The 13,123-nt window shown below is 42.5% G+C and overlaps 1 pseudogene; it reads left to right on the plus strand.

Moving 5' to 3' along the window:
• Window positions 1-1,128: 1,128 nt before the first annotated feature.
• Window positions 1,129-12,665, plus strand: LOC113242313 (60S acidic ribosomal protein P2-like; annotated as a pseudogene).
• Window positions 12,666-13,123: the final 458 nt, after the last annotated feature.

Below are 13,123 nucleotides of genomic sequence, written 5' to 3' on the forward strand. Positions count from 1 at the left end.
CCCTTGCTGTATACCACTGCATAATTCAAGAAGATGGGGACACCGCCCACTTTACCCTCACGTGACAATTGCACGCACAGATCCCTTGTGCTCTTCAGTGTAGTAACAACACAATGCGTCTCTTCCTGTTGGGGACAGCGACAGAATTTCTTCTGATTGTTAAGACTTGTATGTACATTTTAAGATTCCTCCAAGTATTCTTTCACCACCTTCTTCTGAAAATCTCTGGGTTCACGCCACAAAGGAAGAGCTGCTTACCTGTTGCAAGGCTCTAATGCTGCTAGGTTTCTCCTCCTCCTCCTTTATTATATTCCTTCACTATGTACTTCTTGCCTCTGACTTTGTGCCATTTCTGTGCACATGACAACTTTTTTCCACCTGCCTCACTTCAATCTCTGAGCATCCCAACCTCATCAAAAAGGCAGAAAATCCCTCCTCTCTAGACCATGGATTCTTAATCTGAAGTTCATGGGACCAGTCCCCACATACACATATACAAAGTGTTTGTACATAGAGTTCGGGGGAGGGGGATGGTCCAAGAACTTGGATGGAAGAAAAAAACCACATCTTTAATTGCACTCACCTAGTATAGAAATTTAGCATTTTCTTCCATTATGAATATAGGCACCATACTTCAATACCTTGAGCAGTGCCTGTGACTTTGTCTTGAATAGAGAGATCACAGACATTTTCATATTTCAGTAGTTGCAGATACCTCAAAATATTGTTTAGGCCCATCAATACCTCAGAATTAAAGTCATTATTAGACTAATTGCTAGATCGTATATTTAAGGCATTAATAAAGAAAGGTACATATTACTATACCATAACTTTTTAATTATTTTGATAGCTATATTCAATTACTTGGTTTCCTTTGCAATTCTACATATTTTTAATGCATTTAAAAATGTTCTGAGGAGGAGCTCCTGGCTGGCTCAGTAAGTAGAGCATATGACTCCTGAACTTGGGGTGGTCATGATCTGAGCTGAAGGCAGATATTTAACTGACAGCCACCCGGGCGCTCCAAGCATATGACTCTTGATCTTGGGGTGGTGAGGTCAAGCCCCAGGATGGGTGTACAGCCTACTTAAAAAAAAAAAAAAGCCCTTCAGTCCCTGATGCCATGAAATGCACTACATGCCCTCCTACCTGCTGGCCACCCTCGGGGGTAATGGCTCCCCCCAGTGTCAAGGGCATCAAGAAGAATCTGGACAGCGTGGGCATCAAGGCGGATGATGACCAGCTCGACAAGGGCATCAGTGAGCTGAATGGAAAAGTATTGAGGATGTCATCGCCCTGGGTATTGGTAAGTTGGCCAGTGTGCCCGCTGGTGTGGCCGTGGCTGTCCCTGCTGTCCCAGGATCTGCAGCTCTGCTGCCGGTGTCACCGCAGTGGCAGCAGAGGAGAAGAAAGAGAAGACAAAGGAGGGGTTGGAGGAGTCAGTTGACAACATGGGATTTGACTTTTTCCATTATGGTCCCGTTCTCCTGCAAATAAAACCCTTTTTACATAAGAAAAAAAAATTTTTTTTAATGTTCTTTTTTTTTTTTAAAGATTTTATTTATTTGACAGAGAGAGAGAGCACAAGCAGGCAGAGTGGGAGAGGGAGAAGCAGGCTCCCCACTGAGCAGGGAGCCCGACGCAGGGCTCAGTCCTAGGACCCTGGGATCATGAGCTGAGCCGAAGGCAGTTGCTTAACCAACTGAGCCACCCAGGCACCCCAAATGTTCTAAGCAGTCTATAAGCATCAACAGACTGCCAAAGGAGTCCAAAGCACAGAAAGGGACTAGGATCCCTGCCCTGGAGGGAAACCCCACTGCATTTAGAGTACCTATACTTGGTGAATGCTTTAGGAAGCATATTTAGCAGATCCCTAGAGCCAGGCTATCCTTCCAGCAACAGAAAAATGACTAAGAGCATGGGCTGGATCCAAGAGTTGGGTTTCAAATCCCAACTCTATCATTTCCTGGGGATGCAGCATTGGACCTATCCTCAAAACTCTGTGCCTATGTACTTATCTAAAAAATAGGCTGTAAACAAATATCTAAATGATTAGCAAGTGCTTGGTACATAGTCAGCATTCAGTAGATAAATAATAGGTATCATTAATAATAATTATAATCAATTATCACAGATGATAATAATAGTAATACAGTTGATTATTAATATTAATTATTGATATAATTATAGTTTATCATAACGACTATGATCCCGTTACAGCATCTTAATTATCATTTAATGTCAATGACTATGGTCCCCTGTGACATCCCCCTCAATTCTGTCAATTCTGTTTTTGTCTCAAAACATTCATCATTAAAATTCTTCTGCAGAAGGCTGATAATGAAAAACCCATTCAATTCAATTAATATTTATTAAAGAACTATTGTGTGTGCTGTACCCTCTATTGGGTGCTGAGATTGTAAGGTGGCTAAGGTTTAGCTGGCCCCCTGCCCTGTGTAGCTCATGGTCTAGCTGGAAAGACAGTCATGTAAACAAACAGTTATGATAACTTGTAATAAGTGCTAAACATTAGTACTAGCAAAGTGCTGTGAGAACTTGGTAGACAGAGGGATTAACTAGTCAGGGAGGCGGTAGCCGAGCTGGAAGTCTTCACAGAGATGGTGATATTTGAGCTGTCTGGAAGGATGAGAAATGGTTTAGCAGGCAGAAAGGGTATAACATGAATCAAAGCACAAGTCAGAGAATTGCCAAGGAATGCCAAGAACAACAGTTTTGCTCGATATAGGGTCCTGTGGCCTTTCTGTGTTACAGATCTGGTTTCTAGAAACTAAATTTAATAGCAGCATGAAAAAACAGATGGGAAGGTGGCGAGGAGAAAACAGGATGGGTAGGTGAGAGATCAACGTACGATCTCTGTCAGGGTAGAAAGGGTACAAAACAGACAGATGAGTGCCCTCTGGCCTTGTCTTTGGCTGCTAGAGCCATCATTACGTATCAACAACTTCTTTGTATTAGGCACCTGCTGTATTCCAAGTCCTAGACTGGGTACTGAGGGGATAAAAGTAATTTTAAAGTGAAAACCCCTAAAAATTTCATCCTCTATAGTGAGACGACAGACACGTGAAAAGTCAACAAATAAACGAGGGTGTGTGTGTGTGTGTGTGTGTTGCACACATGTGTACACACATATGTATGAATATGATGCTGGTAGACGTTCATCACCATCTCTCCCTGACTTCTGTACTCTGTGATAAAGTGTTTACTGGTCAACTTCTGCAGCTGAAACTGGTAATATGGAGACAGCAACCAATCCCGGTTTCACGGCTATGCCCGATTAATCTGAGATCAGGATGGATAGCTAATGGGGGCTTAGAGCATCATCACATCAGCCATTAACTTGAGGGGAGGCGGTTTTTCCCTGACAATACAATCACTTGCCTCGTGCCTGGAATGTTTAAACATAGATAATATTTTGTATCTAGCAATGCAATTTTTGTAAAAAAAAAAATTAATAAAAAGTTCTTCAACATACTTTTTTTCTCTCCCCATTAATAGTATAATTAGTTTATTACATGTTTGATGTAAATTTAATGGCTTCATGGATCAGAAGCTTTTAATACTACCTAATAGGTATTAGTGATTATTCCAAATATATGAACCATTTTATTTCTTAGCAGAATGCCTATCTGTCTTATAAAATGAAAGAGTATTATCTGCAAGAAAACCCCCCATCTTGATCAATATTGCATCCTAAAGTACACTGGGGTTTTCTTTACTACCAGTGTAGGCACGGGTGCCCAGCTGGCTCAGTCCATAGAGCATGTGACTCTTGATCTGGGGGTCGTGAGTTCAAGCCCTGCATAGAGCTTTCTTAAAAAAAAAAAAAAAAGTGAAACCACTGGTACAGGCAACAAAATGACGTCTTGTAGTATCCACAACTCCACATGTTTTATAGCAGAAAAGTGTCAGAAGGAGCCCCACAGCCATTCAGCCTGAGGAAATGTTATCTAGTCTTTCTCCCTGGCCCAGAAAGAGTAGAACAGAGGAATCAGAACTTGGCCAGAAACCTAACAATGTCTAGATATGCCACCATCTTCTCTCTCTTTCTCTCTCTCACTCTCTCTCTCATACACACACACCCCTCTCCTTCAGGAAATTCAACTGTCAACGAGGAGTCAACTGTGAACAAGGCCAGCCCCATAGTTGACACAGTAGAAATAAGGACTTGCACACTAAATTAGATAATAAGTATAATCCCACTGTATTATTAAAGGAAATATGAACATATGTATAGAAAGCCATTTTGTAGCTTGATTTGATCATTCAATTTCATTGTGTTATAACAATGTGTTGGGAGCGTCGGCTGTTGACAAGGTTCAAGAATGTCAGTGCAGGTCGCACCGCCTGAGAAAGACTTGGGAACAGTGTGGGGCTGTGGAAGCTAGATGTACCGCAGACAAAGCTTTCTAATGTCTGTAGCAAGTCTGATTGCTTAAAGACATGAATATTCACTTTTTTCCCCAGTAGGATTATTTTTAGTAGGATTAACCCTAGATCCTAGAAGAGAAAACAGGGGCGCCTGGCTGGCTCAGTCAGAAGAGCATGCGACTCTTGATCTCGGGGTTTTGAGTTCAAGCTTCGCGTTGGGTGTAGAGATTATTTAAATTAATTAATTAATTAATTTTTAAAAATTTAAAAAGAAAACAAAAACAAAACCCTGGTACAACTAGTTTCCAAGTTCAGCTAGCAGGTAAGACCTTTGGCACTCATTTGGCATGTAACTCACTACTTACAGTACCACGTTTCCTTTTGGTCTTAAATTTTAGAAGACCATCACAGACATTAAACATCTCCAATATTTTACCAACTCAGCTTGCTTCCACTGAATCAAGGACCTAACCATGACCAACGAGGTTTAAATCGAGACCTAACAGCAGTACTTGTTGCCGTCAACTTTTTCTAAATAGAACAATGCCATTCTCCATTCTGCTTCTGTCCCTACCACCCCCCCACCCCTGCCTTAGGACCAGGGGAAACGCTGGCCATCCTCTGGTTCTGATGAAGACAGAGTGGGAGAAAGGTGGTGAGCTGCGGATAGACTGCCAAGTTCATGCCAGCTGTAAAAAGGGAAATATTAAAGCCACAGCAGTCTTTTTGCGAGCCCATTGATGCCAGGCGCCACGAGAAGAAAATCTGCATTGGCAGGTTTTGTTATTTTTTAACTTGACCCTGACAATACCTGCTGGGCTACCTGTGCTTTCTGCCAAAGAAGTGTCAGATGAGGGAGGAAGTTTGCACACCTGGTGAATTCAACATCACAATGCCATTTGGAGGGAGGAAAGAGAGAGAGAAAGGCAACTGCAGAAAAGAACAGAGCCAAGAAATAGAAACTGGGGAGGAGGAGGAAGAGTAATGAAACAAACAATTTGGAGGAATTCTTGTGTGACATTTTCCAAGATCATATTACACCACAGGGACAGTAATAATTAAGTATTATGGCAGCCTCGGAGTGTGAGAATACACCACTCTGGGCTTGAATTTTTGTACCTGGAACTCAAAAGGAAACTCTGCACCAGCCACTGTGTCTGTCTTAGATTCTGATGCCCTGTTTGGCTGTGCTGCTACTCTGCAGAGTTTCCAACTGCATGTAATTAAACATTAAGTGGTCTCTTAATGGGCTGTCTTTTCCAGAAAGGCCTTTCTTTAATTTACAGTCAGGATGTCTGTAGAAAACACTAAATGATTGCTTTTGCCTATCCCAGTGACACTTTGGCCATTCCATTAACAGCCCTGTTTTTTCAGGAGTCAGTTTGATTGAGGCAATTGGAGGGGGTAAAGGAGGGGTTAGTTTCAAAGATGTTCAAGCCAAAGCCAAGCTTGTTAGCAGCAACTGTCACACAACAAGGCCAGGACACAGGACACCATATGGAGCTGCAGCGGCCTCACACCCTAGGACCCACGTATGTTCTCAGTGCAGAGTATCTCACGTGCTCCAACCTCCCTCCACATGCCCAGGACACCCAGAGGGGCTTGAGTGGGGAGCATTACAAACCGCTTCCGTTCATTAGAACATCTGAATTCTATTCGAATGTGTTTTGAAAATACGTGTTTTCATTCATTAGAGTACCAACAAACATACAGCTTCTGTCACTTACATTTCCATACATCTTTAAACCCACCGATAGTTTCCTTTAGACTTGGAAGTTTCGGCTCCTGTTGGGACCACCCAGCAGTATGGTCTCCCATGAACATGAATGTGAGCTCCATGGAAGCAGAAACCTTGTGTGCCTGGGGAGTGCCCGGTACAGAGGAGACCCTCAAATAGTTACTGAAGGAACAGATACATCTCGTGATGGTCCCGGTTTTCCTAAATCCTAATCAAAGTTTAAGTGGAAGCTTCATTTTGTAAGTTTGACACCTGAGAATCATTTCCTGTAGCCATTCTAATATCCATTTTCATGTCTCTGGGGCCAGAAAAATATTATGATTTTATTATTCATATAATTGTTAGGAATACGGTTAGTGTCTATTGTTCAGAGAAATTTCTGGCGGGCGTGAGAAGCTACAACGTACTTGGTTATTCTTTCAATTTCCTGAAGAGGTCAAAGCTGAAGTGTCTTCAAGGCAAAAACCGGCTCTTATTAAATAACTAACATTTCCTCGTGGAACAAATGCAAACCTATATGAACCTACAAAAATCCCTTTGGCAATAACACCATTTGACAGTCATAACTGTCAAAAAGACTTGGAAAAGAAGAGTGGTGTTTAATAAGTATGCAATTAGGTACATTGTAGGTGGAAATTCTCACCTAACAGGTCACTTAGCCATGAGTCGAGCTCTCCGCTGATGCTGGACAGTTCCCCAGGCTTCATTCCAAGAGATCTTCCCTCCAGAGCTTTCAGTGCTCCCGACTGGAGATTGTGCCCTTCCCCTGAGGGACTCTTCCACAGCATCTGAGAGGTCACCACTGAGAGATTTCTTGTTTTGTATTTTTACTCCAGATTAGCCCCTTGGATGACCCTGGACAATTCTGATGGGTGATGCCTTTTCAGACACTTGCAAGTGGTTGTCTGGTCCCTGCTCCCTCGCAGACATCACAAAGGAGGTCCTGCCTCCCTGTCCACGCCCTCAGAGACATGTTTTGATTTTGTAATTTTAAACAAATTGCACAGACCTGAAGACCCGTGGAAGCTGATGACTGAAGCTTTGCTCTTTGCAAATGTGGTCTATTTTGCCTATTCAGGCTTTCTTGAGATATCAGCCCCTCTAGCCACGTAACTCGTTTCCTCCGTGATTCCTTAGAGAGCTGAACTGCCGTCTTCAGTAAATTCATTTGAACAAATTCATTACCCCTTCTCTTCTCCTTCTGCCATCATCCATACTAGTTGATTTGCATAAAGCATTTTTTATTCCCAATTATTCTCTTCTTTTTTTAAACCAAGGGCCCAATTTACAAGGTCTTTATTATTTTATTACTAAACAACTTTACCTCACTTTTCTTGTTAGACGCCAATGTTTAGGGGGAAAATTGTGAAATGTGTTGGCAGGCCTGTTTAAGCCACATTTAAAAGGAAATTAAAATCATGTTTTGACAGCATTTTTAGAAATGAGGAGGAGGCGGCAATACACATTGCCCTCAGACTGAATTAACCTACGGTATGTGGGAATAAGGATGCTAGTATCATCCTTAACAACAGTGAGAGCAGGTTGGGGTTCAGAGCGTTTGGAGCTGGGGAAAAAACTACTTGTAATAATGGATAAATATTTTAAATCTTATATAGAGAGGACGAGAAGTATGATTTAAGATGGCAGGGTGGTTTGTTTTGTTACACCTTGACCCCTTGTCAAGTTTGTCTTTGCTCTTACTTCCTTCTTTCCAAATATATTTGCAGATTTTGAAATCCTTATGGTTTCTTTGACTGTTGAACAAAAACAGAGACTCTTTGTGACAGAGACAAACACAATGCAAAATGAATTTAACCTTGCAGTCAGGCTACATCTATAGTTTGATACATATTATATAATATTACATGACCACTCTTCTTGCATTCTTCCTGTATCTGTATTCTTGTCTTTTTAGTAGAATGAGTAGAGTCATTAGCTCATCAAGGCATCTGACTCTGGCTCAGTCTTGCTGGCCAGAGATGGACTATGATGACAATGACAATAATGGTGGTACTAGTAACAGGGAACATGGATTGAAACACTGAGCTAAGTGCTAAGTGCTTTAATCCTCACAACAATCAGGGAAATAGGAACTATTATTTTTCCTGTTTTGCAAGTGAGGACACTAAGGCACAGAGGGGTCAGATAATCTTCATAAGGAAAAATATCTACTTCCTTATAGAGGAGTTTGGATTTAAACCCAGACATTTAAACCCAGGATTTAAAGCCTGAAGGCTCTACCGCTATCCTTAACTACTCTTCGGGTGAAACTAGGGGTCAATTTCACAAATAGCAAATCATAGGTATCGACTTATATTTTCTAGGGCACCCGGAAGTCACAGTTACTTATTAAATAAAGTTGTAATGAGGGTTTCTACAATATTAGGGGAGCTAGAGATACAGGCAAAAAACAAATACCTCCTTTCCACACCACCACCACAACAACCCAATTTGTACATAGAGTTGAGGTAAAATTAACCAGAGCTCAGAAAAAGCTCAGGATGTTCAGAAAAGATAAGCAGGATGAGACCAGACTGCACTTCCACAAGGGAAGCTACAGACTTGGCTTGGCACCAAATCCACTCAAGTTATCAGTGAGGAACAGAAACGTAAAAGTTCTAGACCTACAGTAAAAAAAAAAAAAAAAAAGAAAAGAAACAAACAAACAAACACACACACACACAAAACCAAAAAAAAAACTGACCTCTGGAAAGCAGTAAATTTGCCCATTTGGATAGATCTTTGCAAGGCTGAGTAAATCACCTAGTCCAACGTCCCCCTGATTGGGTTAAGATATATGCAAATCATTTCAATATGGAAGATTGATCCAACCTTCATCACTACCATCATGAAGATAGAGAAGTACCAGACCAGGAGAACACAGGCCTGGTCTCCTCTAGCCAGGCTCTAGACTCTGTCCAGACCACTTCTCATGGAGCAGACACATACTAGGAAGAGAGAGTCCTGAAGTTGTAATCTCCTCCAAACATCTAAACATTTTGCTTTGCCTCTTATCTGACCAGGCAAATGCTGTGATTCTTTTTATGTTTCTTTGAACATTCTATCAGCATGACATTGGAGGCAAGGCCAGTCTTAAGCAGTAACAAGACTTCACTGTTTATTCCATATCCTATTTCCCCACAGTCACTTAAAAAATCTTCCAACGTTACAAAACACACCACTTTTTAATCAATCGGTGACTTTTTATCCTAAGGGGCGTCCCTTTACCAATTGTATACAACGTGCTCATCCTGAGATTAGTAATTATAACTTGGCTTGTTTATTTAGTGTATCATTTTGGGGACAAGATAGCAAACAATGGAGTAGGGTTGCAGATACCAGTTAATTAAAAAGCTAGGTCAGCGAACAAAGGGGCTAGGAATGAAGATATGGAACAACATAGCGGGATGTCTCTGTGACACTGTTTGCTGACTGACTGAAATTCTGCATATGTCAAGTTGGTCTTTGATCCTGTCCAAGGGAGCTTATGGCTAAAAATACCTAAAATAATTTGTGTTTACTTTTACCTTCAATAACCCGCTTCCAACGCAGGGACCTTAAACAACATATTATTAAAATAGCAGGAGTATTTTTGAAACCTCTCAATTTTCTTTTTTTATCTGTCAACCTTTTCCAGAGCCATCTTAGCAAAATCAAATAGAATGATTATGACAAGGATATTGGAGTGGCAGAGGCAGAATAATTCCACCAAGCAGTAACGGCACGTTTCTATGACTTCAGGCTAGAGCTGAGTACCCTGGGATATGACGCTAAAACTGTTCCCTCTACATGTTTGAAAAGTGCAAATAGTTAGCAGTTGCCCCACAGGTCCCCTACCCTGGCTTAACTCTAGGCACCAACACACAGGACAGCTTTCGTTCACCGGGACACCCCTCTCCTTTATTCTCCACTGTTCCCCCCACTTTCTGCTGCCCCTTCTAGCTCTGAAATGATACCGGATGACTATACGGAGATCTGAACTGACCTTCCAAATTGCAAAAATAAGGCCATTTTCAAAACAATAAAACCAATTCTAGATAGTACTTTGCCTTTTATTTTTTAATGTGCACTTCCCCTCTACTGTTTGGCAAAAAAAACATTCATTTCCAGAGGCTTTTTCTAGTCATAGTCACAGTGATGTTTAAAGTTTATTGGGCAGGGAAAACACACAGTTACCTTTACAACCTTTCTAATTTGTATTGGATTCTAAGCTCCCACATCTCGGCCCTCGGGCATTTTCCTTGATAAAGCCCTCCTACCTTCCAGCCCAACAAAGACCAAAGACCTTGGATATGAAATTTTAAAGTAACCACTGGAGAAGAGGCTTCAATTGTATTGGCCCAACTGGCAATCTGCGGAAGGCCACATGAATTGCTCAGAGATAACGCCCTGCCTTTCACCTTCCGGTCACCAGTTTGAGTCAAGCAGAGATTAACGGTGTCCAAGGGTTGTTATCATCTGGTGATGGCTTGGGAGCTGATATGAAATAAATTGCTAGTATCTTGCGTCTACTTGCCTGAGGTCGCTCGGTTCAGGCTATTTTAGGGACCAGATCCAAATCTTAGCTGCAATGGTTACTCTAAATGGAAGCCTCTGCGCAAAGATCAAATGCTAAATAAACCCGTAGATTATGCTTCCTCTTGCACTAATGGAAGATATCCTCTCAGACAAGGTTGGAAGTAAGCTGGGGAGTTGTGGCGGGGGGTGGGGGTGGGGTGGGGGTGCTAGATCTGCGGTTCTGAAGACAGGCCTCTGAGTATTTTATTTAAATTCTACCCTGGGTCCCCTACAGGTGACTATACCATCTGCCCTTGAATTCCTTACCTGGATGTTAGAGCCATGCCCTCCTTCTGATTCAGTCTGAAGGTCCCCCCTCCCCTTATCTATCATTTCATCCCCCTTTGACAATCATTAAACTTTATGGAAAATGAAAAACCTTTCAACAGAAAAATTTGGGAACGCAGGCATGGTTTCTAAATTTATGTATGTGCACGAAAAGAAAGAGAGATCCAATCCACACTACATTTTCTAACGTTTTAAATTAGGGCCAGATAATACTTCTGTTGTTATTACTGTTGATTGTTTTGCTTTGTTAAAGAGGCTTTTTGGTCTGAATCATTAAAATATTTGCTTAAATTTTCTACTTTATATTTCATGTGTAGATAATATCAAAAATCAGTCTTATTTATTTATTATTTTACAATGTGTTATACATAAACAGCCTCATGGACAATAATTCAAATTAGGCCTACCTAGATAAGATATACAAATAAAAGAGACTTTTTCGATTACTTTGCTTAAAAAAAATCAAGTTTTCAAAAACTTAGGGGTGGATCTAAATATCACTCGGCTGTCACCTTGTCCAGCTTTTAGTGAGAACTACAAGTTTTCATCTCCAAGTTCACCCTTGGTTCACAAGACAGGAATCATAAAAACCAACGTCTCTTAATCTGAGCTGGTTACAGCCTTTTTTGTGAATTTAATGAAAGCTATAGATCTTCTGCCCAGAAAAATTAAACTGAACAAAGACAAAAAAATTTTTCTATACAGTTGAGGGAATTTACCCATCCCCTAAAATCTATTCATGGACAACCATCCCTAAAGGGAAGTTTGAACCACAGGTTAAGAATTCCTGAAAAAGATATCAGCTCAGGCATCTCTTAATAAAAGTGTGTATTATATGCTCCATACCTGTAGCTATACATGTAAAAGGAAAAGGAGGAGAAAGGAGGGGGGGGGGGAGGAAAAGAAAAAGCAATGCGTCCATTTAAAATGGTCAGGAATCAAGATTATTGGTTTAATCAACTCAAATATTTGTTATTGAAAACAATGTATGTTTGTATCAAGTTTTCCACTTCTTCCCCATCTCAAGATCAGAAGGCCCTACCCATGGTCAATTTTAAGACTAAATAAAGCTATGCTTTTTTGGTAGAGATAATAAATAGACTGAGTTCTTGTTAGCCTTCTAAAGCTTCAAAATGGCCAACTTAGATGAAAATTAAAAATAGAATCAACTTAATCAGGAGAAGAGCTATTGAAAAATGCATTTCCATTAGAGACTTGCATCAATTTAAAATTTATAATGTTAATGTGATTCTTCATTCCAAAATTACCTAATTTCATTTTGGGATAGGTGTGCGTGTGTCTGTGTAAAAGCTCCAAAATATCTGTCCCCCGTATAAAAAAAAATTCCTTAGCATTGCCATAGCAATTAAGAATGAATGGCTGGAAATTTCGAACCAAACATAACTCAAAGGTTCACAAGCTTGGTTGGGTCAGTGGGCAAGAAGGACTCAGGAAAAGCTTTATATGTACACCCTTAGTGTTCAAAACTCGAACTCAGTATTCACTTTGCAACACCGGTAACCAGTCGTGTGAACGTGCGCGGGCGCGGGGCACCAGGTGGAACCGGAAGCCGCCCGCAGCCGGCGCCCAGGCCTCGAGGCGCAGGTGCGCGCAAGGCCGCGAGGACCCCGGGGTGGCGCCGGCGACACCTCGCGGGCCCAGACCCGGCCCGGGAGGCAGGGGTTACGCCTAGTCGCGTGCTCTAAGGACACGTCTGTCGCGGTTCCCGCGTCTTTTCGCCACAAGGAGTTGGAAGGCGGAAGTGTGGACTTCGGAGCTCGCTCGGAGTGGGGCAACGGTGGGCGTGCGGCGAGAGGGGCGCCACGTCGGCCTGGACCCGGGGGCCTTGCGGCCTCCCGCGTCGTCCCACTCCCACGCAGCACCCTGGCCGTCAGGAAGCCCGCGGAAGCGGCTGAAGGTGGAGCACGCGGACGGCTGTCCCCCGCGACCTCCCGCTTCCCAGAGCGGCGGCCCCGTGCCGGGGGCCCGAGCCTTCTCCTCAGTCTCCACAGGGGACCTGGCCACCCGGCCTCGTGCGGAGGCGAGCAGCGCGCGGGGCGCGGCGGGTTCGAGGCCCGCTGCCGTCGGAGGTACGGCTTGGGGGTCGTGGTCTTGCGGTCCCGGCGGCTGGCGCGAAGCTGCCTCTCGGGC

This window comes from Ursus arctos, unplaced genomic scaffold (assembly GCF_023065955.2).
Source record: "Ursus arctos isolate Adak ecotype North America unplaced genomic scaffold, UrsArc2.0 scaffold_25, whole genome shotgun sequence".
NCBI lineage: Eukaryota > Metazoa > Chordata > Mammalia > Carnivora > Ursidae > Ursus > Ursus arctos.